Source organism: Microcaecilia unicolor, chromosome 1 (genome assembly GCF_901765095.1).
Source record: "Microcaecilia unicolor chromosome 1, aMicUni1.1, whole genome shotgun sequence".
Taxonomy (NCBI): domain Eukaryota; kingdom Metazoa; phylum Chordata; class Amphibia; order Gymnophiona; family Siphonopidae; genus Microcaecilia; species Microcaecilia unicolor.
Genome location: NC_044031.1, coordinates 521,855,440 through 521,879,401, shown reverse-complemented (window position 1 = coordinate 521,879,401; position 23,962 = coordinate 521,855,440).

Sequence of the window (23,962 nt, the reverse complement as noted above, 5' to 3'; positions counted from 1 at the left end):
GAGCAGGAGAAGGAGTAAGAGAGTACAGAGAAGAGTAGAAGAGGTACAACGACAATGACGAAGGCGAGATGTACTCAGCTAGAAAGGAGATGGATGAATAGAAGGAAGGAAATGTTTAAGGTTGAGAGCTGAGAAAAAGGAAGAGGAAAAAAAGAGATGGTGAGATGATGAATACAGATGGTGGACAATGTGTTCCTGCAGTGTACAGTGGTTTAAGATGGAGAAACAAATTAGTAAGGGACAGTGCCATGAAGAAAAAGTGTACTGGAGCCATAAGAAGTAACTGGGAGAAAAATAGATGTAAAGAGAAAAATGCAAGCGGCACCTAGAGCGGAGGCCCTGAGTGGATCAGAGTGGACTTGGGAGTCACCCCGGAGAAGGTTGAAAGTATATGCAGATGAGTTGCAAGTCCTCTACAGCACCTGAAAGGCAGCTGGTGGTAGAGCTGGGCACCTCTCAGCTGAGGAAAGGCTTACCAGGGGTTAGGCCGAAGCCAGCATTCCTCCCCCTGAAGGTCACCTGATCCTAGTCAAAAAGCACCTGGAAACCCAGGGTACTTGGAGCGAGGGCCCTGGGAAGATCGGGGTGGACCTGAGAGTCACCCCGGATACAGCTGTGAGGAAATGCAGAAGGGCTGCAAGTCCTCCACAGCACCTGGTGGGAGCGCTGGGCACTTAGAGCGGAGGCCAGCAAAGGTGGTCATTGACTCAGTTATTAGGGGAATCTAAAGTGGGTGGGGCTAAGGCAAGGCTATGAAGTGGAGCTAGGGTGAGGTTATGGGGCAGGGCTAGGGTGAGGCATGTGGCAGAGTGCAATGGAACGAAGCAAGTTAAAACCTTTGACTAGCTTTGAAGGCCGAAACCTCCTTCCTTAAGTCAGGACAAACATACTACAGCAGCAGTATACTGTCCTGACCTGAAGAAGGTAGTTTTGGCTTCCAAACCTAGTTTAAAAAAAGTATTAAGTCCCATTAAAAGGTATCACTTTTTAAAGTGGACTAACATTGCTATCACATTACTTCATACTAAATTAAAAATAAAACTCTGCTGCATTTAATTTTCAAAAGGGTGACTATAATAAAGTGAAATAAATAAATGAAAATGGTTAAAAAGAAGCAAAAAAAGATCAGCTGGAAAGATTAGGACACTAACGCAGGATGTTATTCAAAAATACCATCTTGGAAGCCCAGACTAGATGCATTCCACGTATTTGCAAAGGTAGAAGGAAGAGAAAACTACAGCCAGCATGGTTAAAAGGTGAAGTGAAAAATAGTATTACAGCAAAAGGAATGTCCTTCAGAGAATGGAAAAAGGACCCAAATGAAGAAAATAAGAAGCAACATTAGCAACGGCAAGTCAGATGCAAAGCATTAATAAAGAAGGCTAAAAGAAAATATGAAGAGAAACTTTCCGCACAGGCTAAAGCTCACAGTAAACCTTTTTAGGTACATCAGAAGCAGAAAGCCTGAGAGGGAATCCTTGGGACCATTAGATCACAAAGGAACAAAAGGGGACCTCAGGAAAGACAAAGCCATACTGGAGAAACTGAATGAATTCTTTGCTTTCGTCTTTAAGGAAGAAGATATTAGAGACCTGCCTGCACCGGAAATGGTTGCACTGACAACTAGCCTACTCCTGGGACCAGGTTGCTGCTCTAGTAGGAATAATCATAACTTTTTAATGCTGTCATAGAGCTTGGTATGTGCTATCACTGTCACATCTTGGGAGACGGAATCTTCACTCTGTCTCCAACAATCTTTCCTACATTCATGACCTCTTTATCTCTTGTACTCTCCATCTGCTTGAACTAACTGAGACTTGGCTTTTCCCTGAAGACTCTGCTTCAGCTGCTGTCCTGTGTCATGGAGGTTACCTTTTCTCCTATACACCTCACCAGGTTGGCCTCAGAGGGGGTGTCAGGCTACTACTCTCATCCTCTTGTAGATTTCAACCTCTTCTCCCACCTCAGTCTCATTGCTTTTCTTCCTTCAAAGTCCACTCCATCGATCTATTCACTCCTCTGCCTCTCCAAGTAGCAGTCATTTATCGACCCCCTAATAAGTCCCTTTCTTCTTTTCTCACTGACTTTGACATTGGTTTCCTTCTTTCTTGAACCCTCATCTCCTCTCATTCTTGGGGATTTTAACATTCATGCTAAGGATCCCTCTGACTCTTATGCCTCTCAGTTTCTTGCTTTAACATCCTCCTTCAATCTTTAGATGTGCTTCACTAACCCTACTAACCAGAATAGCCACTGTCTTGATCCAACTGCTTACTCTCCACTTTCTGCACCTGAGTTCCTCCCATCTCTGGCCATCATCTGATAACCTTCACACTTACCCTTCCCCCAGTCCCATTCAATCTCCACCTATACATTTAGGAATCTTCAGACTATTGACTCTTGCACTCCATCTACCAGTGCTTCATCCCTCTTCTCAACCACTATCCTGCTTATTTTCAAAGGAGATCGTCGGCCATCTTCCGACACAAATCGGGAGATGGCCGACCATCTCCTGAACCCGGCCAAATCGGTATAATCGAAAGCCGATTTTGGCTGGCTCCAACTGCTTTCCGTCGCAGAGCCAACCAAAGTTAAAGGGGCCGTTTCCCCAGAGTATGGAAGGCAGGACGGAGGCGAGACAGGGGCGTTGTTAAGACATGGCTGGCTTCAGCCAATAATGGAAAAAAGAAGGCCGGCTCGGATGAGCATTTGGCCGGCTTCATTTGGTCCATTTATTTTTAGGACCAAGCCTCAAAAAAGTGCCCCAGTTGACCAGATGACAACTGGAGGGAATCGGGGATGACCTCCCCTTACTCCCCCAGTAGTCACCAACCCCCTCCCACCCAAAAAAACCCAAACAACTTTTTTGCCAGCCTCTATGCCAGCCTGAAATGTATGCAAGTCCCTGGAGCAGTGTTTTGTGGGTGCAGTGCACCACTGCCCAGTTACCACTGGGGTAGCACTGGAGCCCTTACTGCATCCTAAATAGGTGGTAGAAAGGGCTCCCCGGGAAATGGCCATGTGACAAGTGTTTCGCTTACCACATGGCCATCTCTGTCTCCAGCAGTAAAATGGGTGGCCTCGGCACACGGCAAATCTGCATGCTGACACCACAGTAGGGGCCTTTTACTGATGCTTGGTAAAAGGAGCCCTTAGTTGTCATTCAAATCCACCATGATAGTTCTGACAATGCACAAAATAGCACCACCTAAATATGTATTTACATTTATCATCATTGTTGAAAGGCTTGACAAAATAAATGCATCTTTGGCTGTTTCCTGAATGAGAGAGAGATTTTTTGCCCTAATTCTAAAGTCAAGTCATTCCACATAGTTGGACCAGCAGTAATATCATCTGTGACTGATGCTCCTCCAATCAAAACTGGTGAACCAAGGGGACATCCAACAAGCATTTTCCTTGAGATCCTAATGCTATAAATGGATAATATACTTTTAAACAACTGAAAATTTCAAAGGAGCATCATTATGCAAATCTTTGAATACTACCTGTAATAGTTTTTATTTAATTCACTACACAATTGGCAACCAATAAAGTTTAATAAGTTGGGTGTAAGATAATTTGTCTTAGATATCCCCCCTCCCAATCAAACTTGCAGCAGAATTTTCGACTACCTGCAGAGCTCATAAAGGTGACTGAGCAGACTGCAAAAATGTGCATTACAGTAATCTATGCTGAGGAATGGAAATCTTGTCATGCTGCATTACAGTAATCTAGATGCAGCATGACAAGATTTCCATTCTTCAGCATAAATTATCTGGGGACAGAAGATTTTTAAATCTGGTCACTAAGGGCCTCTTTTATCAAGCCGTGTTAGCAGGTCCTGTGCAGCAATGCCAGTGGAGCCCATTCAAAGTGAATGGGCTTTGTCAGCATTACCGCACTGGGAGCCGCTAGTGCGACTCGATAAAACAGGCCCTAATTTTGTAAAAAAAAAGTTTTAAATTTTTTTAATTAAAATGTTCAATTTATATTAATCAAAACATAAACAGAAGTATGCATTCAGAAAATTCAAAAGGAGAAAATAATTGAAAAAAACATTCAGTACACAAGTCCACATTATGGTAAACCATATGTGCCACAAAGGTTTAAATTATCAGTAATATAATAGAGGAAAAGAACAGTAGGCCCTGCATTTAATCAATTTTTAAACCCTATTTACCTGTCCATAGATAAGAAAAATCAAAAACATTATTACAAAGCTTCCTTCTCCAATAAAAACTTTTCTAAGTGAGTCGGATCCAAGAAGATGTATGAATTCTCTCCATATGTTACCAGACACTTACAGGTAAACTTCGGGAAAAAAGAAGCCTCCAAAGTTAAGACTTTAGGGGCCCTGTTTACTAAGCCACACTATAGGCACACTAGCATTTTTAGCGCGTGCTAGAGACAGCTTAGTAAACAGGGCCCTAGGCCTTAACGGAAGAAAGGCTTTATGATACAGCTGAGAAGGTCTGGCAAACATGAGGAAAAATCATAATCTTCTGTCCAAAGATAGAAACCATTTTTAAAGGAAAATGTGCTTTCAAAATAGACTTTTTATGTTCTTGTAATTGAAAGGAAGCCAACAGTGTGGCTCTCTAAGTAACAGGTTCCTGAGATGATTTAAGGAACTTGGGCCCTGCTGCAGATAACTCAAACTAAGCTTTAGTAAAAGACCTCCTTAAATAGATCAAAACTACCTGGTGAATTTAAGGTATCACATGCTCTCTCTTCCTTATTAAGCACTTTAGCAAATTTAGGTAAATAATATAAATTAACAATCACATCATTTTCAGGCAACTGCAAACCCTCTTTCATATAAATTTTAAACACTTCTAATAGGTGCCAAAAAATATGTACAAGGAAAATTAAGCAATCTTAAGTAGTGAGCTCTTGATAAATTTTCAAGAGACTCTATTTGAAAATTGTTTTTATAACAGCAGAGATGTGTGGTTTAAAAGATAAAGATGAATCCGAAATCACACCTAAACTTTTAACTGATTTTAAATAGGGATAGTTATACCTTCGAAATGAAAACTTGAAGGTAACTGTATAGGTTCAAATCCAGACAACCAGAGAATCTGTGTTTTTACAACATTCAAAGACAGACTATTAGCAGTCTTTAAATGTCCATCAAATGAAATCCAACTTCAATCTTAGATACTGAAAAATAAAATTGAAAGTCAACTGCATATAACCTATAACTGACACCTAAATTTGCCAATAATTTGCATGCTGGAAACATAAATAAATTGAATAACAAAGCAAATAAGGAACAGCTTTGAGGTACATCTGAGCTCATTGCCATCCAATCTGACTTCAGATTTCCTTTAACAATTTGGAATTGATGTTCAACAAACAGAATCTCAACCCATAATAAAACTTTTCCCTAAATACCAAATTATTTTAAGGGCCCTGTTTACTAAGCAGCATTATAGGCGTGTTAATGTTTTTAACGCGTGTTAACCACGTATGCGCGTTAACCATGTAAGTGGCTACAATATCCCTATAGGTGCCTACATGGTTAGTGCTCCTTTTACTAAGCCTCGTAAGTGTCTATGTGTGCCCAACGCACGCCAAAATGGAGTTACTGATCTACTACCGCATGGCTCTTGTGGTAATTTCATTTTTGGTGTGCATCTGATACGCGCATCTGGAAAATATTTTTTATTTTCGGGTGCACATAATGGACGCACGTCAAGTGGCATTTGATGCGCATAGGTTATTACCGCCTGGTTACCACATGAATCTTTACCACTAAGTCAATGACTGGCAGTAAGGTCTCAACCCCCAAATGGACACGCGGCAATTTTCATTTTGCCACACGTCCATTTTTAGCAAACATTTTAAAAAGGCCTTTTTCAGAGGCACGCTGAAAGTTGGATTGGCGCACGCCCCAAACCTGCACCTACACTCCCGTAAGCCATTTTTCAGCATGCCTTTGTAAAAGGACCCCTAAGTGTAGGCGTGCTAAAAACACTAACACACCTTAGTAAACAGGGCCCTAAATGATCAATATGGTATGGTTCACAGTATCAAAGGCTGCCACTACATCTGAGGATACAAAAAAAAAAATCATTATCCCCTATCATAACCTAACTGGATTTCATCAAGCATGAATATTAGCAAAGTTTCAATATTGTGTTTAGACCTGAAACCAAACTGAAATGTATTAAATAGAATATTTTCCTCTACAAAGCCTGATAGCTGAAATAGAACTAACTTCTCCATTACTTTTGCGAAAACTAGTAGTCCAGAAATTGGATAAAAATTTTCAACTTTATTAGTATCTAAAAACTTTTTTTAAAAAAATAAAGGTTCAACAGCCATTCCCTATAACAAATTAGGGACAACTCCTTCTGTGAAAGATTTATTTATAATCATAGTAATTGATGGAGCTATATCTGATTTCAAGGCTTTTAGGACAAATGTTGAACACTGCTAAAATTATTCAAGGCCTCAAGCACTTTTACAATGTCTTAAATATTTATAGGCAGAAATTCTGTCCAAACCTCATTAATTTCCAAAGTATTTAACTTTTAATGTCACCTACAAATGAAATAGCAATATTCAGTGCTTTTTCTTGAAAGTAACAGGCAATTTAGTTCCAGGATGGTTTAGATTGGTCTGAAACATTTGGAGTAATTAATGATTGAACAATAGCAAACAATTCTTTCAACGCCAAAGATGCCTCTGAAACATTTTAATCAAAAAGGCTTTTTTAGTAGTAGATACTAATGATTGATAACTGTGTAAAGCAACGTTTAAGCATTGTGCGAGTAGGCAACAGGATATTTTCTCCAATGTCTTTCCTTTTTTTCATAATTCTCTTTTTCTTGTTTAAGTTGAGAAATGTACCATGGCTGATGTATAGACTGGTTTCGAAGGAGCAATTCTTTTTACAGCTGATTCAAGAGAAAGATGTCAGTCATCAACAGTTTCACATAGGGTGCCTTTTACTAAGCTGCAGAAAATGTGGCCTTAGTGAACTCTTACACTGGTCTTTCCCATGTGCTAAGGTCACAACTTGGGCATTCGGCACACACTCAGACATTCCACCCCACACCTCACTCAATACCACACCGTAAGCCAAGTCTTTGTTCGATTTGGATTTATTTTGGCCGCAGCCAGGAACATCAAAACATTACAACTTAAATGCAATACATTACATCCTCAAATAAAGATTATGCACATTTTACCCGGGTACACAGCTCTTAAACGTAGTTGCAACTTCTGAGCCCCAGAACAGGCTGTCCCAAGCCCCTGGGACTCCCGATGTCACTTGGTGCCTCCCGTGGAAGGAGGCGACCACCACATTTTATACGGCGACGTTCTGGGCCTCCCAGCCGTCGAACCCAGGAGACAAGCAGTGCCCATGTTGCTTCCTTATTATAAGGCTGCTAACCTGCAAGCCCAACATTTATCAACTTTGTAACTTTCAAACAACTCATTCTGCAGCAGCAGTTACCGCATCGCTTGTAACTGCTAGCTGTGAAGCTGCTGTGTATCCCTTGCTGTCTGTGCGTAACCATTGTAGCCCCCCTCCCCCTCCTTTGTCCTCATTGGCCTTCAGCCTGGTTGTGGTCGGCCCCCCCTTAACGGGTGTGTCTGGTTCTTTTTAGCTGCAGCCAGAAAGAGTCCAACTTTTCCATTTTCCGAATTAATGGCCATGTGCTAATGTGTCTATTAGTGTGCAGCCATTAACAAAGATTAGCATGTGAGGACTTACTGAAACCTATTTTGAAGGCAGAATGGGATTATGTACTAATCCTGCGCTTAGGGGTCCTTTTACTAAAGGGTTGGCGTGCAGCAATAGACTTGCCATGCCCAGGGCTTTTTTTGAGGGAGTACTTGGGGGTACTGAGTACCGGCACCTTTTCTATTGTCAACTAAAATTGACCTATGGACCCCAAGTTTTAATGAAAGAGCTCAGGCTCTACACACCAATTCTGCCTTGTCATAGATTCTGTGACTGGTTGCAGGGGGTCTGGCCATTGTGGAGTGGGTCCCTCAGTGATTACCTCACCCCAGAAGGGTGGCCTAACATTTGAGTACCGGCACCTTTTTTGCTAGAAAAAACACACTGGCCATGCCCAAACCAGAACTACCGCTGGGCTACCCCAGCAGTCCGTCGGTAGTTCCGCTCCCAGTGTGCACCATTTTTGCCTCTATGGAAATGTATTTTTACTGCTGTGTCAGCGTGGGAGCCCTTACTACCATCTCAATGATCCCCCCAAAATAGCTGTGTGGCAAGTGCAAACTTACCACATGGCCATTTCTTTTTCTGGCCTTTTTACCCTCTGTGGTAAAATAGGCCATGGCACGTGGTAAAAAAAAAAAAAAAAGTTACGTCCCCAGCCTAATAATAAGATGAGTACAACAGTTGCTTAAATACTTGGAAGTAAAATTTAAATCAAATTTAAGGAGTTAAATCGGGTGTACCGGAGAGGAGATGGCTGCCTATTATCTTGCGAAAGTGTGAAGGTACAGGCAAGTGGCACCACTCAGGTCACCAAATATATTGAAAGTATCATTTAAATGAGAGAAAAACGTATGGTGGAAGATCAGGTGACACATCAGTGTCAGAGTGACTATAAAAATTTGTTATTATCACTATAGCGGGAGGAAGACAGCAAGATATTGTGAGTCTCCCATACAATAACATTAATTGCTAATTGCCATTTGTGAGGGATTATTTCCAACCTAAACATGACATCAAATACATATTGTATCATGAAATCAGAATCTATCAGGTCTACATGTACATTAAAATCACCCAAAATGAGTTTCACTGGTAGATAAATCACAAGCACATAGGAGTAGATTTTATATATGGCACCAAAAAAATCTGCATGGAAAAATGTAAGCGCAAAGCACTATTCTGTAAAGGCCTAGTGCCTTTTACAGAATTGCACTCAGCGTCAAATTCTGTGCCATTTACAGAATCTGCTTAAATTTCTGTGGGCGTCTTTTACTAAGGTGCGCTCACGTTTTTAGCATGTGCTAAAATTTGTGGGCACGCTAAATGATAGAGACGCCCATAGGAATGCATGGGCGTCTCTAACGTTTAGCACATCCACAATTTTAGAGCGCGCCAAAAACATGAGTGCGCCTTAGTAAAAGACCCTCTGTGGGTTTTACAGAATATGCCTAACTAGTTTCTGCGCCATTTATAGAATCTGCCTAAGTATCTGCGGCCTTTATAGAATGCTACCAGATCAGCGCTGATTTTTTGGCATGGTGCAGATGTGATGTTGGTGCATAATGGTGTCATGATGTTACACAAAAAAGTTGTTCTGTGTCCAATCATCTATCAATCGAATAACATACTGGGCAGCCCCATTCATTTCTTCAAAATCCACATCTGAAGGACTTAAATTAAAAATTTCATCAGCATAAGGTAATATAAAAATACCCTTAGACAGCATTTCCCCCTGAGAACTCAGACACTAAAGAGCAAAAGTGAAAGGGGAATCCTGTGCTGTTTGGATGTATTGAAATATTGTCTATAAGTGACTTATGTAACAACAGGGTGTCTATATGGTTTTAAAAAGCTCCATGTACACAACTAGTGCCCTATATAGTAGGATTTAAGAGAAACTTTTTTAAATAAAAGATCCATAGAAAGTAATATAGGGCTTTAGAAGAAAAGAATAAAATGATAAATAATTACAGTATTCCAGCAATAGAGGGATTATTAGCAGGTTGAATTATTAGATTGGTATGAATGTGAATAGTGCATGATTAATATTGAGGGAAGGGGATTTTATGTATATTTGAGATATTTAATAAAGAATCTTTGCAACTAAAGTTATAAGTAATGGTTACTGTGATTAGGGATACTATTTGTAACTAGAGGATAGAATATACTCAGTAGATTTTTATATATAGGAAATATCTTAAGGAGACCACAGAACTCAATAGCCCTGAAACTATTCAGTTGAGTAATTGAGTATATCGACACTGGCGACACCAACTTGTCTCTCTTCTAAAAAGGTGAAAAAATGGTGCCATCCCATAAGTCTTCCATGTGTTTAATGCCAAGGCCCTCATTAACAAGGCCTCACAGCAATGTGAAAAATGTTCCACAACTCTTCTGACATCCTTGAAAGAAAAAATGTCCGCTAATGGAGCCAAAGCTCGGAATCAAGTCCATTGTAAATGAGATAATGAATCAGCAATGTCATTATGAATACCAGGGACATGCCTAGCTGTTAACCATACATTCAGTTCCAAACAGCGTAATACAATTAAACGTAACAGTTCTACCAACAATGGACTTTGAGAATATTGTCTGTTTATAGCCCACAGTACTGCTGTATTATCTGTACATATCATAATACGACAATTATTCAATCTATCACCCCATACACCCAGTGCCACCCACACCGGAACAATTCCAATAGAGCAATATTAGAACACCAACCAGCCGCTTTCCACCACTGGGGCCAAGGTTCCACTCACCAAGAACCACCAAAATATATCCCAAATCCAATTTCCCCCAGAGGCAACTAATGATTGAATTGTCTTCAATATAATCTTACACTTAGAATAAGCCAAATCAATCTCCTCCCATAATACTACAATTATTTCTTTAGGCAGGCGAGATTCCATTTTTAGAGAATCCAATTCAATTCCTAAGAAAATCAAGGTAGTAGTTGGCCCTTCAGTCCTATCCGATGCAAGAGGAACACCCAACTCCTCTGCGACACATCAGAAAGTGAATATCAAGGCAGCACACTAACCCGAATTACTAGGTCCCCCAAACAAAAATCATCAAGATAATGCATGATCAAATCCATCCCACTGACCTGCACAACTAACCAATGTAAAAATGAGGAAAAGGATTCAAAATAAGTGCAAGAAATTGAACACCCCATGGGCATACACTTATCAAAATAATACCTACCCTCAAATTCAAATCCAAGCAAATGAAATACCGTGGGATGTACCAGCAATAAATGAAATGCTTCCTCAATATCTGCCTTACCCATGAAAGCACGAACTCCCAAACTTTTTAGCAACTGAATGCATACTGCACCTTAAACAAATCATGATCAATAAATGAATTAACACTATAACCATCCGGATATGATAAATTATGAATCAGCCTAAAAGTACCTGGATCTTTTTTAGGTATCACACCTAATGGAGACACTACAAAATCATCTAATGGATGTTCCGCAAATGGTCCTGCTATACATCCCAGACACAATTCCTTCGGCAATTTCTCTTTCACCACCTCCAAGTGCCGTAACACTGATCTTGAATTCCTACATTGATGAGATGATGATGGGCCATCAAAAGGGATGGGAAACCCATCTGAAACCCCAACCCAAAGTAAATAAGCATCCCCCCATTTGGATACCTAGTTAACCACCTACTCAAACCTGAAAGCTTAATGGGGGAAGGGGCCTTGCTATCCCAAACCCTGTCTACCAGCACCTCCTCCTCACAACTACCCCCCACCCATGAGTCTACCACTTTGGCACTTAAATGCAGGGTGGGCTCCTTGACAGTAGCTACAGCAGTGCTGGAAGCAACAGGAGGGGTGACTACACCATCCTGCATTAAATTGGAAGCATGCATTGTTTGCCAAGCTCCCCCGTGAACCCACCCCACTGCCCCAAAAACCTCCTGCTCCTGAAGACCCAGCAATGCCTGAACGAACCCCTCTGACTCCCCCGCTACCTGTGAAGGGGCCACTACCTGACCAGGAGAATCCGGCAGAGGCCCCAGAACGAAAGGTATAATAGCCCGAAGGGGTCAAATTAGCAATCCATAAATCAACATCCCGTATCTTGAATGCCCTTCAGCCCTTACTGACCGCTCCCCACCTTGATCCACCCCCCTCAGACCCAGTTCCAAAACATTAAATAAATCATTTAACAACTCACCAAATACTCTCCCTGCAGAAGGGCCCTCCAAGGGATCCTCATCTCTCAAATCACAGTCCGGAACACCACCTCTAGTCCCCCTACCCCTTACCACTGGAATTGCCAAAATGGTGGGAGAACTCTGGTCTACCGCACTTGACCTTGACTGAGCCTCAGAAGACACACCAGACTGACCCTTTTTCTTCGTCAGTGTTTTTTTTTTAATCTAGACCGAGCAAAAACTGAAGCACCACCCACCGGAACCACCACACTCCTCTGGCTACCACAGGACTTGACCCCAGACTGTTTTCCATGGCCCTTACCTCCCCCCTTCCCTTGACCCCCTCCCATACCAGATTTCCCAGGAGCCATTACCCACACCAGCAAATAATATACAGTGGGGGAAATAAGTATTTGATCCCTTGCTGATTTTGTAAGTTTGCCCACTGACAAAGACATGAGCAGCCCATAATTGAAGGGTAGGTTATTGGTAACAGTGAGAGATAGCACATCACAAATTAAATCCGGAAAATCACATTGTGGAAAGTATATGAATTTATTTGCATTCTGCAGAGGGAAATAAGTATTTGATCCCCCACCAACCAGTAAGAGATCTGGCCCCTACAGACCAGGTAGATGCTCCAAATCAACTCGTTACCTGCATGACAGACAGCTGTCGGCAATGGTCACCTGTATGAAAGACACCTGTCCACAGACTCAGTGAATCAGTCAGACTCTAACCTCTACAAAATGGCCAAGAGCAAGGAGCTGTCTAAGGATGTCAGGGACAAGATCATACACCTGCACAAGGCTGGAATGGGCTACAAAACCATCAGTAAGACGCTGGGCGAGAAGGAGACAACTGTTGGTGCCATAGTAAGAAAATGGAAGAAGTACAAAATGACTGTCAATCGACAAAGATCTGGGGCTCCACGCAAAATCTCACCTCGTGGGGTATCCTTGATCATGAGGAAGGTTAGAAATCAGCCTACAACTACAAGGGGGGAACTTGTCAATGATCTCAAGGCAGCTGGGACCACTGTCACCACGAAAACCATTGGTAACACATTACGACATAACGGATTGCAATCCTGCAGTGCCCGCAAGGTCCCCCGGCTCCGGAAGGCACATGTGACGGCCCGTCTGAAGTTTGCCAGTGAACACCTGGATGATGCCGAGAGTGATTGGGAGAAGGTGCTGTGGTCAGATGAGACAAAAATTGAGCTCTTTGGCATGAACTCAACTCGCCGTGTTTGGAGGAAGAGAAATGCTGCCTATGACCCAAAGAACACCGTCCCCACTGTCAAGCATGGAGGTGGAAATGTTATGTTTTGGGGGTGTTTCTCTGCTAAGGGCACAGGACTACTTCACCGCATCAATGGGAGAATGGATGGGGCCATGTACCGTACAATTCTGAGTGACAACCTCCTTCCCTCCGCCAGGGCCTTAAAAATGGGTCGTGGCTGGGTCTTCCAGCACGACAATGACCCAAAACATACAGCCAAGGCAACAAAGGAGTGGCTCAGGAAGAAGCACATTAGGGTCATGGAGTGGCCTAGCCAGTCACCAGACCTTAATCCCATTGAAAACTTATGGAGGGAGCTGAAGCTGCGAGTTGCCAAGCGACAGCCCAGAACTCTTAATGATTTAGAGATGATCTGCAAAGAGGAGTGGACCAAAATTCCTCCTGACATGTGTGCAAACCTCATCATCAACTACAGAAGACGTCTGACCGCTGTGCTTGCCAACAAGGGTTTTGCCACCAAGTATTAGGTCTTGTTTGCCAGAGGGATTAAATACTTATTTCCTTCTGCAGAATGCAAATAAATTCATATACTTTCCACAATGTGATTTTCCGGATTTAATTTGTGATGTGCTATCTCTCACTGTTACCAATAACCTACCCTTCAATTATGGGCTGCTCATGTCTTTGTCAGTGGGCAAACTTACAAAATCAGCAAGGGATCAAATACTTATTTCCCCCACTGTATATAAAAACATAAAACTAACTCTCCAATTAATAGCCTAAAATAAATAACCAATACCTACACAAAATAAAATTAAATTCCCACCCCCTCAAATAAATCCTTTAACCCTGTAATCAACCCACATTTACCCCACCAAACCATAGAACTCCAACCAGCACTGCTCCTCAGTCAATTCTCCAGGCACAGGGAATAATAAATACTGTCACCGCCGCCTTGCAGCTCAGCCCTTCAGCCACACTGCTGCACCACCCTCAATTCCCAAAGCTGGAAAGAAGACACACAGCCGCACAGCCGCACTACTGCAACCATGGCTGCGATCCCCTCACCCAGCTGGAAACCGGAAGTAATAATAAAACTGAAGCCCCATTGCCTCTGCCGATCCAAAACAGCAGCCGCCAACCCAAGAAACGCCAGGTAAGTTAAACCACTGAAATAACCATAGAAAATGCTCTAAAATCCTCTCACAAAATTTCCTAACCACCCCAGCTACCCACACCCGCCCCTACCCACCCAAAGATTAACAAAAAAAAACGCCAAAACCTTTCAGCTTTCCCCAAGCCATCTCCATAGCAACCACCAATCAACAGCATTCATAGTCCTCCAATCCACTTCTTTTTCTAGTTGCTATCCTACTATAATGTACCATTAACCCTTTCTTCCCATTCCCCCTTTCTTCCCATTCCCCCTTTCTTACCCATCCCTCCTTCCCCACCTTTTCCATACCTATTATCCATCCATTCCTTCCTCTGACTCAATGTTATACACCCTCACAGTCAAAACTCTGGGGCCACCTTATTTGCATATTAAATTATGCTTTCTATTATGAAGGAGATATGCTTGTTTAATTTGGTCTCCACTCTCCTTGCACATGTTCACAGCAGTAAGAAATAAATGTACAGAAAGAAATAGCACAGTCATCAAGTATGCCAAATCAAAAACTTTTCTTAGGTTTTTTGTTTGTTTCTCTTTTTTACAAAAAATGCTTTTTATTTTTTCACTAGTAAAAAAGGCCCGTTTCTGTAGGCAAGGAAACGGGCCTTAGGCAGGCAATTCCCCCCCCCCCCCCCCGGTGCTACGGCCCCCTCGAACCCCCCTTCCATGAACCTGTCGTTCCCCCCCCCCGTGCGAGCGAAAACTGCCGCCATCGCCGCCGTGTTGTTCTTCCCTTCCCGTAGGTTCTTCAATCATCTTGTCTGGAAGTTCCTCTGCGTGCGTCTGACGTCAGACGCACGGAGTTAAACTTTCTGAGAAGATGATTGAGGAACCCACCCGAAGGTAGTGCACAACAGCGGCGGGAGGGGGGTGCGGTTTTCGGCGTTTCGGGGGGGATCGACAGGTTCGCGGGAGGGGGTGGGCTTCGAGGGGGCCGTAGCGCGGGGGGGGGGGGGGTGACATCTGATTCCGAGGCAGTAGGAGGAGTAGGGAAACACACTGCGCGTGTTTCCCTACTCCTCCCCTTGCCATGGAATCAGCAGTGTTGACGTCAGTGACGTCCATGCATGTCTGCCTCGCAGACCACTTGCAGCCAGGGAGCCACGGTCCCAAGCATAGAACGTTGGAGGTGAGAATTATTATATAGGATTAGCATCCCTAATTATATTTCCAGAAGAGTCAGATGTAATTCAACTGATATAGTTCCACCACTTACAACCCATGTTTCGATGAAGGGTCTAAACTGAATTTGCTGCTCATGGTTGATAGATTATGAAGCTTTACTATACTGATGAACAATGAATAATAAAGAGAGAAATTAAGAAATGAACAAAAAGAATATATATTAGCAATATTTATGTTTTGTAAAAATGGCATTAACAGGTAAGGTTAAGCTCAGGTTTCTTTCATTAAAAAAAAAAATTCATATGAAATAATGAATCCATGAGGTTATATAAATTTGTTAAAAATATTTCTTTCAGAGCTGTACTTTGACTAAGGCATTTATTTTATGCTATTGCACCTTGTCAATTGTTTGTTTAATTCCAACTCTTTCAGATTCAAACTAAAACTGAAACATCTTATAAATTTGGTTTACCTTCTGAAAATAGACGAGTAATCAACAATGCAATAGCCCAGCAGATACTTTCTGTCCATGTTTAACTAAATAAGATATGTATTTCAAATTAAAAGTGAACAGAACCAGGAAGAATAAAAATTGCAGGCAGTTTTCATTTTATAGTTTCATTTCAGAAAAGTCCCCTTTTCTGAAGCACCGGATAAATGTCATCAAACGCTATTACCAGAAGATCCAAGCTCACTGGCATTCTTTTGGTGCCTGAGAGGGCTTATCCTGGATATGACCAAAAGAAGAAGTTCAGAATATAAAAATATTGCAAAACCCTGACTGTTAAAACAGCCCCAAAGGCAGTTCAGTCCTCCCTGCTGTAGTAATGTGACATGAAGTCATTCCCACTGAAGTACCAAACGATGGAAATGCAGGGATTATGGTTCTCACACCGTGATGAATAACAGTCTACATAATATAGCATCATGATCCAATGACTTTTCCTTTATAAGGCATTCCCTAGTGAAATACTGCCCCATATTCTAGAATCAATACTTCCATTTTAGTAATTATGATTACAGTGATAATTCGAAATAACAGCTGAGCACTATGGTGCAATGGAAAGATGATATAAAGAGGCAAATTTTAGAAAGTACATGAAGAAGGGAAGTCACACATCCAGGTCTGAACATGTAGAATTCACATTATATTTTACAAAGGGCTCTGCTAAACATAGATCCTTTTGTAAAATCAGTGTATGACTGCACATGTATGCTATTAGAGCAGTGAGTTTGAAAAGCTATGCGTGGAGAAAACATGGAAAACCCTTCACATACACATGGAAGCAGCTTTTCAAACTCACTGCTCCCATGGAGCCCCCAGGCCAGTCATTCTTGTTCCTCCCAAACACCTCCCACCCTACTGTAATCCCCAAGAGAAGTCTGCTCCCCCACCACATCTATGAAGCATTAAATCCTCCCTGGCAAGAAATACCTCAACTGACCCCCTAGACCACCGCCAGCAGACCCTCTGTCCCCACCTCTCAATCCCTATTCTCAGCCTTACTAGAGGTCTTGCTGTTTTGTGAGAGTATGAGCGATACCCACTCACTCCTGCTCCTTTAGCCCCTGATCTCTAAATGGCCACTGTGACAGTAGTGGTAATTTTCCAATGTTTCCACAAGGGGTCAGCTGTGAAATAAGGGTTGTTTGTAGCCTAGGACTAGTTGTTACATGCCTTGTGGGGGGGGGGGGGGGTGGAGGGGGATCAGAGTAGTTCCCCCTCCCCAATCTATACAGACCTCAGAAGTGGGTTTAGAGAAGTCCAAGGTTCTTTTCTATTGTCCTGCTTTGGCAGTGGGTTCAGTTGTACTGTTCCTCTGCCTCTGTCAACGTTGTCACTATGGGGGTCATGAGTCACCTTCCTCAAGGGTAGTTTCTATTACCTGTGATGAATGAGACAGAAAGAATACAGTCATGCATTGAGAGACATGCTGGGAGCTGTGGTGGACAGGAACTGTTTTGGTACATCAGGAAATGTGGTGGGAGCTGGGTGGGGGCAGCAGGAATATCAAGCATGTGCTTACAACTTTGTGTGTGTTGGATAATTTAGGGCCACTCTCCAACCTGTCAAGGATGCCAGAGTGGGTCAGAATGTACACACCATGACAGGAGCCTTGGAATCTTGGGAAGACATCTGTAACACGCCCTTGCGCTTTGCATGTTGGGGGAGCAAAAGGTCTTTCTGTTGTGATAGGTCCCTTCCTTACCTTATGGTGGACAGATGGCTACATGTGTGCTATCTATGACCCTGAGAACAGATGAAAATGGGCTATTTCATAAAAGTGGGTCATCATTTGCTGTCTGAGTTGCACAGTGTGTGGAAAAACTATACATTCAAAAGTGTGAGTAGGAAAGGAAGTCAGAAACAGTGTGATGCAGAGGCTTGTGACTGACTACATAGACTGAAGGCTGCAAGTGGCAAGAAAGGCAAGGTCTGTGGTAATCTTTAGATGGATTGGCATGAGTTGTCTCCTTTCTGAGGGTTGAACTGCCTTATCAAAGCAGGATCTACGGAGGAACTTTTCATCTGTAAGATCCAGGAACCACATCCTGGGCCTATATATCCTCTCATAAGGCTATCTCCTCCTAGCCCTTCTCTGTTCCATGTATACCTGCAGCAGCATGGCCTGCACAGCCAAGTTATCAAAGTCTGTCATCTTGACTCCTCTTTTCCACTACCAACACCCTGTATGGTCCTCCACCAAAACCCAAGTATGCCGCACAATAAAACATAAAATATAGTAAATGACAGCAGATAAAGATCATATGGCTTATCCAGTCTATCCATCCATCCATACCTCTACTATTCCATTCTCTCCCTTAGAAATCCCACACATACTAATACACTCAAAGACACCCATGGTAAGATGGAAATGCGACAGACAGACCAATGGAAAGGTGGCACACACTGGAAGTTTGAAGGAAACCTGGATGAGTGTGTGTGGGGGGGGGGGGGGGAAGAAGGTAGAGACACAGAGAATTTGAGTGAGGAGGATTCAAGGGTGATGAGGAGAGCTAGAAGGAAATGAAAGGTACACAAAGATATACCTAAATGGATCTAGAAAACAATCAATTAAAATACCCTTAGATCTTTTTCCAGCTTCTATCAATGCAAGCACCAGGGTCAAAGGATAAGTAAGGTTGAAATTTCTGCATGACTTATAGCAGATAGAGAAGCCAATCTAAATGCTGACCTGCAGGGACTCTGGAGGATGCATCATAGATGTGTACACCTCAGTGCCATTCATGCCACACCCTCAAAATAACTCTTTGTGAAACCTGAATATCTCAACATGGTCAGCACATATACAAGAGTAGATTGTAGTTATTCTAAGAGTGCAGTTTCCATGTGGGTGCTATTTCCATATATAGAAGCCTGCTTCTGTATGTGGAAATCAGACATAAGGCTTCTAAAATAATGATCTTAAGCCATTATCGGGCTGATGTTCAAAGCAACTTAAGCAGACAGGAGAGGTTACTGCCTGCTTAAATTGCTCAAGACTGCCCAACAGATGAAATTCAGTGGCACTTACACAGGCAGTGCCACTGAATATTGGCTCTGACTGAATATTGGCCCTGACCAGCCATAAAAAAAAAGTGGACAGGTCAGGAGTGGTACAGGGGTGATGTTGAGGAGAAACTGATATTCAGTGCCAGCACCCACATAGCTAAGTGGGCAAATTTAGGACAGTTCAAAAGCTGCCCTAAATTCATGTGATTAGATATACAGGTGCCAGCACTGTATATCAGCCAGCATCCATATAAATTTTAAAAAGGTTTCTCAGCCATCTGATCCCCCTTTCAACCCCCCTGACTGTCCCATTTTTTTAATGGTGACTGGGCCAGTCTAAGTGGAAATCACTTTGAATATTGGCCCAACAATGGTTTAAAACCATTATTTTAGAAGCCCTTATGTCTGATTTCTGCATGCAAATGCAGGCATTTACACATGGAAACAGTATCCCCATTGAAACTGCAACCTTAGAATAACCACAATTTACATGTATATGTGGCGACCACATTGAGAAATTCATGTTTCACAAAGAGTTGTCTTGGTGCTGTGGCATAAATGGCACTGAGGTGTACACATCTATGATGCATCCTCCAAGTCCCTGCACATGAACATTTAGATTGGTATCTGCATCTTCTATAAATCATGTACAAATACCAACCTTACTTGTCTTTTGGTCCTGTTGCTTGCATCAATGGTTGATGGAAGAGATCTAAGGGCACTCCAATTATCTGATTGTTGTCTGTGTCCATGTAGGTGTGTTTTCGGCTACCTTTCATTTCCTTATAGTCCTGCTCATCACCCTTGCATCCCACTCAATCAAATTCTCTTCTTCCTTCCCCCCCTACTCTGGCTAATTTAGCCATCGACTGTCAGCATTTTAAAAAATGCTGGCCAATGATGACTGAGCATTAGCAGGTGTATATCCAGCATTATATAGAGAGCAAAAGTGTAGGGTTCACTATGCAACTATATGTATAGGTCATTTCGCTGGTTCGGATGCAGAAAAACAATTATGAAATTATACCTCCAAGTCTGATGTACAAGCTATAATTAGAAGGCTGTCATTCAGCAAATCTATGTCTATCTGATATTCAAACACAAAGGAGAGGGAAACCAAAAGTACAACAACAAAGGCAAATAGCAAAAAGAGCATAAGGAGTCTTCAAGAATAGGGATGTCTCAACCTTGCTTTATTGGTCAGACCCGACACAGTCTGTGTTTTGGCTTAAAACACCTGCATCAGCAGATTTGTTTTTTTAAAGACACGGATGTTTTTTCAACACTGGGTAGTTGACTTTCCTGGATTTTGATACCTTTAATAGACCCCTGATGCAGACGTTTTACGCCGAAACACGGACTGTGACAGGTCTGACTAATAAAGCATATTCAACTCATATGTGTATCTGATAGCTTTTATATGTATAACTTATATATAGAATAAAACATCTATCCAGCTTATAATCGAACGAGAATAACGCCCAAGTTCCGACCTAAATCGGGAGATGGGCGTTTATCTCACAAAAACGAATAACGCGGTATAATCAAAAGCCGAATTTGGGTCGCTTTCAACTGCACTCCGTCGCGGATGCGGACAAAGTGGACGGGGGCGTGTCGAAGGCGTGTCGAAGGCGGAACTGGGGCGTGGTTATCGGGCGAACAGAGATGGGCGCCCTTCGCCGATAATGGAACAGTTTTGAGCTAGAATTTAGGACACTTTTCCTGGACCCTGTTTTTTTACGAATAAGGCCCCCAAAAGTGCCCTAAATTACCAGATGACCCCCAGAGGGAGTCGGGGATGACCTCCCCTGACTCCCACAGTGGTCACTAACCCCCTCCCACCACAACAAATGATGTTTCACAACTTTTTACTTTCACCCTCAAATGTCATACCCTCCTCCCAAGCAGCAGTATGCAGGTCCCTGGAGCAGTTGTTAGGGGGTGCAGTGGACGTCAGGCAGGTGGACCCAGGCCCATCCCCCCCCCTACCTGTTACAATTGTGCTGCTTAATGCTATTAGTCGTCCAACCCCCCCAAACCCACTGTACCCACATGTAGGTGCCCCCCTTCACCTCTTAGGGCTATAGTAATGATGTAGACTTGTGGGCAGTGGGTTTTGAGGGGGATTTGGGGGGCTCAACACCCAAGGGAAGGGTGCTATGCACCTGGGAGCTCTTTTACCTTTTATTTGGTTTTTGTAAAAGTGCCCCCTAGGGTGCCCGGTTGGTGTCCTGCCATGTGAGGGGGACCAGTGCACTATGAATCCTGGCCCCTCCCACGAACAAATGCCTTGGATTTATTCGTTTTTGAGCTGGGCGATTTCATTTTCCATTATCGCTGAAAAGCAAAAACGCCCAGCTCACACCTTGACGAATAAAACATGGGCGTCTTTTTCTTTTAAAAAATACGATCCGCCCCGCCCCTTCACGGACCCGTTCTCGGAGATAAACGCCCATGGAGATAGGCGTTTCTGTTCCATTATGCCCCTCTATGTACACCTGTATATTCATCAGCAGTTGCTATACATGTAGGAGTAATTCTACACAGAGCTGTCTAGATTTAGATGGCAAAAATGCACATAAATGCTGATATTCAAGTCATGTACACATATTTGTTGACATGTACCGCCAGGTGCATATAAGGTGCAACGAGTAGCACATGTTAAATTGTGTGTGCCGCCATTTATGTGTGCTACTCAATTGAGTAATGAGCCAATTACTAATGATAATTGACCAATAACAATCAATTACCATTACTAATTGGCAATAATTGGAATTTATGAGTGCTTATTTTTAGGCATATTCTAAAAAGAGGTTCGTATAAATTCCAACACATGTCACGGAAAAAAGTGGGGTGGCCATGGGAGGACTGTAGGTGTGTTGGGGGTGTCAATCAAATTTACATGCATTGTTATAGAAAATATGAACATTTAGGCACAGGCATTTACACCAGTGTCGTAAATGGCTGCACCTAAATGGACACGCATTCCCCCGGCCTATGTGCTATTCTATAAACTGCATCTTAACTGCAGATGTGACTTATAGAATAGCACTATGTCCGTTATTCTGATGCGCCTACATTTAAGATGACTTATATAGAATCCAGCTCATACTGCATAAATGTGTACTTTGCAAATAGGCGTTAGATTGGGATTACTGAAGGGGTGAGCCCTGGTAGAGAGTCACTGGGGAGAGTGACTGAGAGGTCCTTGGGTGAAGCCCAACCCATTGGGAGTGTGTATGGAGTAAAATGTAGAAAGATAGGGCCCATGTGGGGAAGAGTGACAGCTCTGGAAGGAATTGGGAGGAAATAAGAGAGGAATTAGAGTGGGAAAAGGTCTTTGGTTGCCTGCAAGCTCCTGCCAAGTGACCCGAAGAAGGAGAAGGTGATCTTGAAGTGCCACATTAAGTTTGGGCTATAATTAAGGGACAGTTCTTGACCTATCTATAACAACTGGTGAAGGAGCCAGAGCTTCGGGTGAATTGGGGATTCTACTACTACTACTTATCATTTCTATAGTGCTACTAGACGTACACAGCGCTGTACACTTGAACATGAAGAGACAGTCCCTGCTCGACAGAGCTTACAATCTAATTAGGACAGACAAACAGGACAAACAAGAAATAAGGGAATATTAAAGTGAGGATGATAAAATAAGGGTTCTGAACAAGTGAATAAGGGTTAGGAGATTGGGGATTCTGGCCCATAAGCGGGGTTTGGTGCGGGAACAAGCCTGCACAAGGCCAGGGTGCTGCCTTGTGAGGTATACCCACAGAAGGAAAACAGCCATAAGGGATCTGTGCCTGGTGGTAACTGAGTACATCAGTAGAAGAAAACAGCCCTGGGGTTACATCTGGCTGCAGGATAGACATAAGTGGAGAAACTGTATATTTGTAAACGGCTTGGGAAGAAACACTCCTGAGAAGTACAGTGGTAATGGTGTTCCCCACGGAACAACAGAAGAGTTTATATCATTGATTGTGAAAAGGATCACTGAATTAACAATTTGCCAGTTGCAGAAGTTAAAATGAAAGGTTGAAGCCTATTATTAAGCTTTCTGGAGTGTCTCATGGTTCCTGGATTGGAGAGCAGAGTGAAACTCTGATCTCGAAAAGTGTCTCCCAAACCCCCGCATTGCAATTCCAGACCATTACCCACCCCAGTTTGACTGTAAAGGGACTGGAAAGAAGTGCAGGGTACAATTAGCCTTAGAGTGAGCGGAAACTGTGGAGTTTGAAGAAGTGTGAAAGGATTTTCTTTTATGGCCCAGATCCAGAGCTCTTACCAGGTGAGAACCAGGTTACATAGAAATTTTAAGTTATTTCCTAGATGCTTTAATGAAAATTTGACCTTAGGATTTGTGTAAAGCTTGTTCTTTGCTATGCTGTTTGCTTTAAGCTGTTGCTCTCGTTGCTATTTATATTTTACTCTGTGGGTCCCTGAACTTGAGAAGCAATAGGAAAGAGGATAGCTGTAAATGCCTATGTTAAGGAAGAGGAGGCAAGAAATAGTAATTATTTGAAAGCAGCAGAATCTTGGAAAGAAACATTAGAGGTGATGACATCTGGAATCATATATTATTTGCTCACTTTCATAATGTTTTAGTCACTTTGTAAAATTTTCCATCAAATTCATCTGGCAACACAGAATTTGTCTCTTTTAATTTAATAAATGCTTTTTTGATTAGTATCAGACAATGCTGTGTTTTCCAGAATAATTCATTAGGCCTTGGGAAACAAAAATCAATTTGTATCTAGTAATACAGTAGCATATTAGTATTGTGCCAGAAAAACTAGGCAATCTGTAGCTGAAACAGTAAATGGAGCTGTAAACAATCTACAATAACTTTTTGCTATGTTTGCATAACTCATTAACAGGACTATTTACAAAGAAAGCACTAGGTGTACAACTCTGGCCACCTTAATGGGCAGGACTTGATCATATACCATCATTTATTATGTTACAAGAGTAACATGTGTGTAGTTATTTATTTATTTATGGAAATAATTTTAAAACAAATAGGAGCA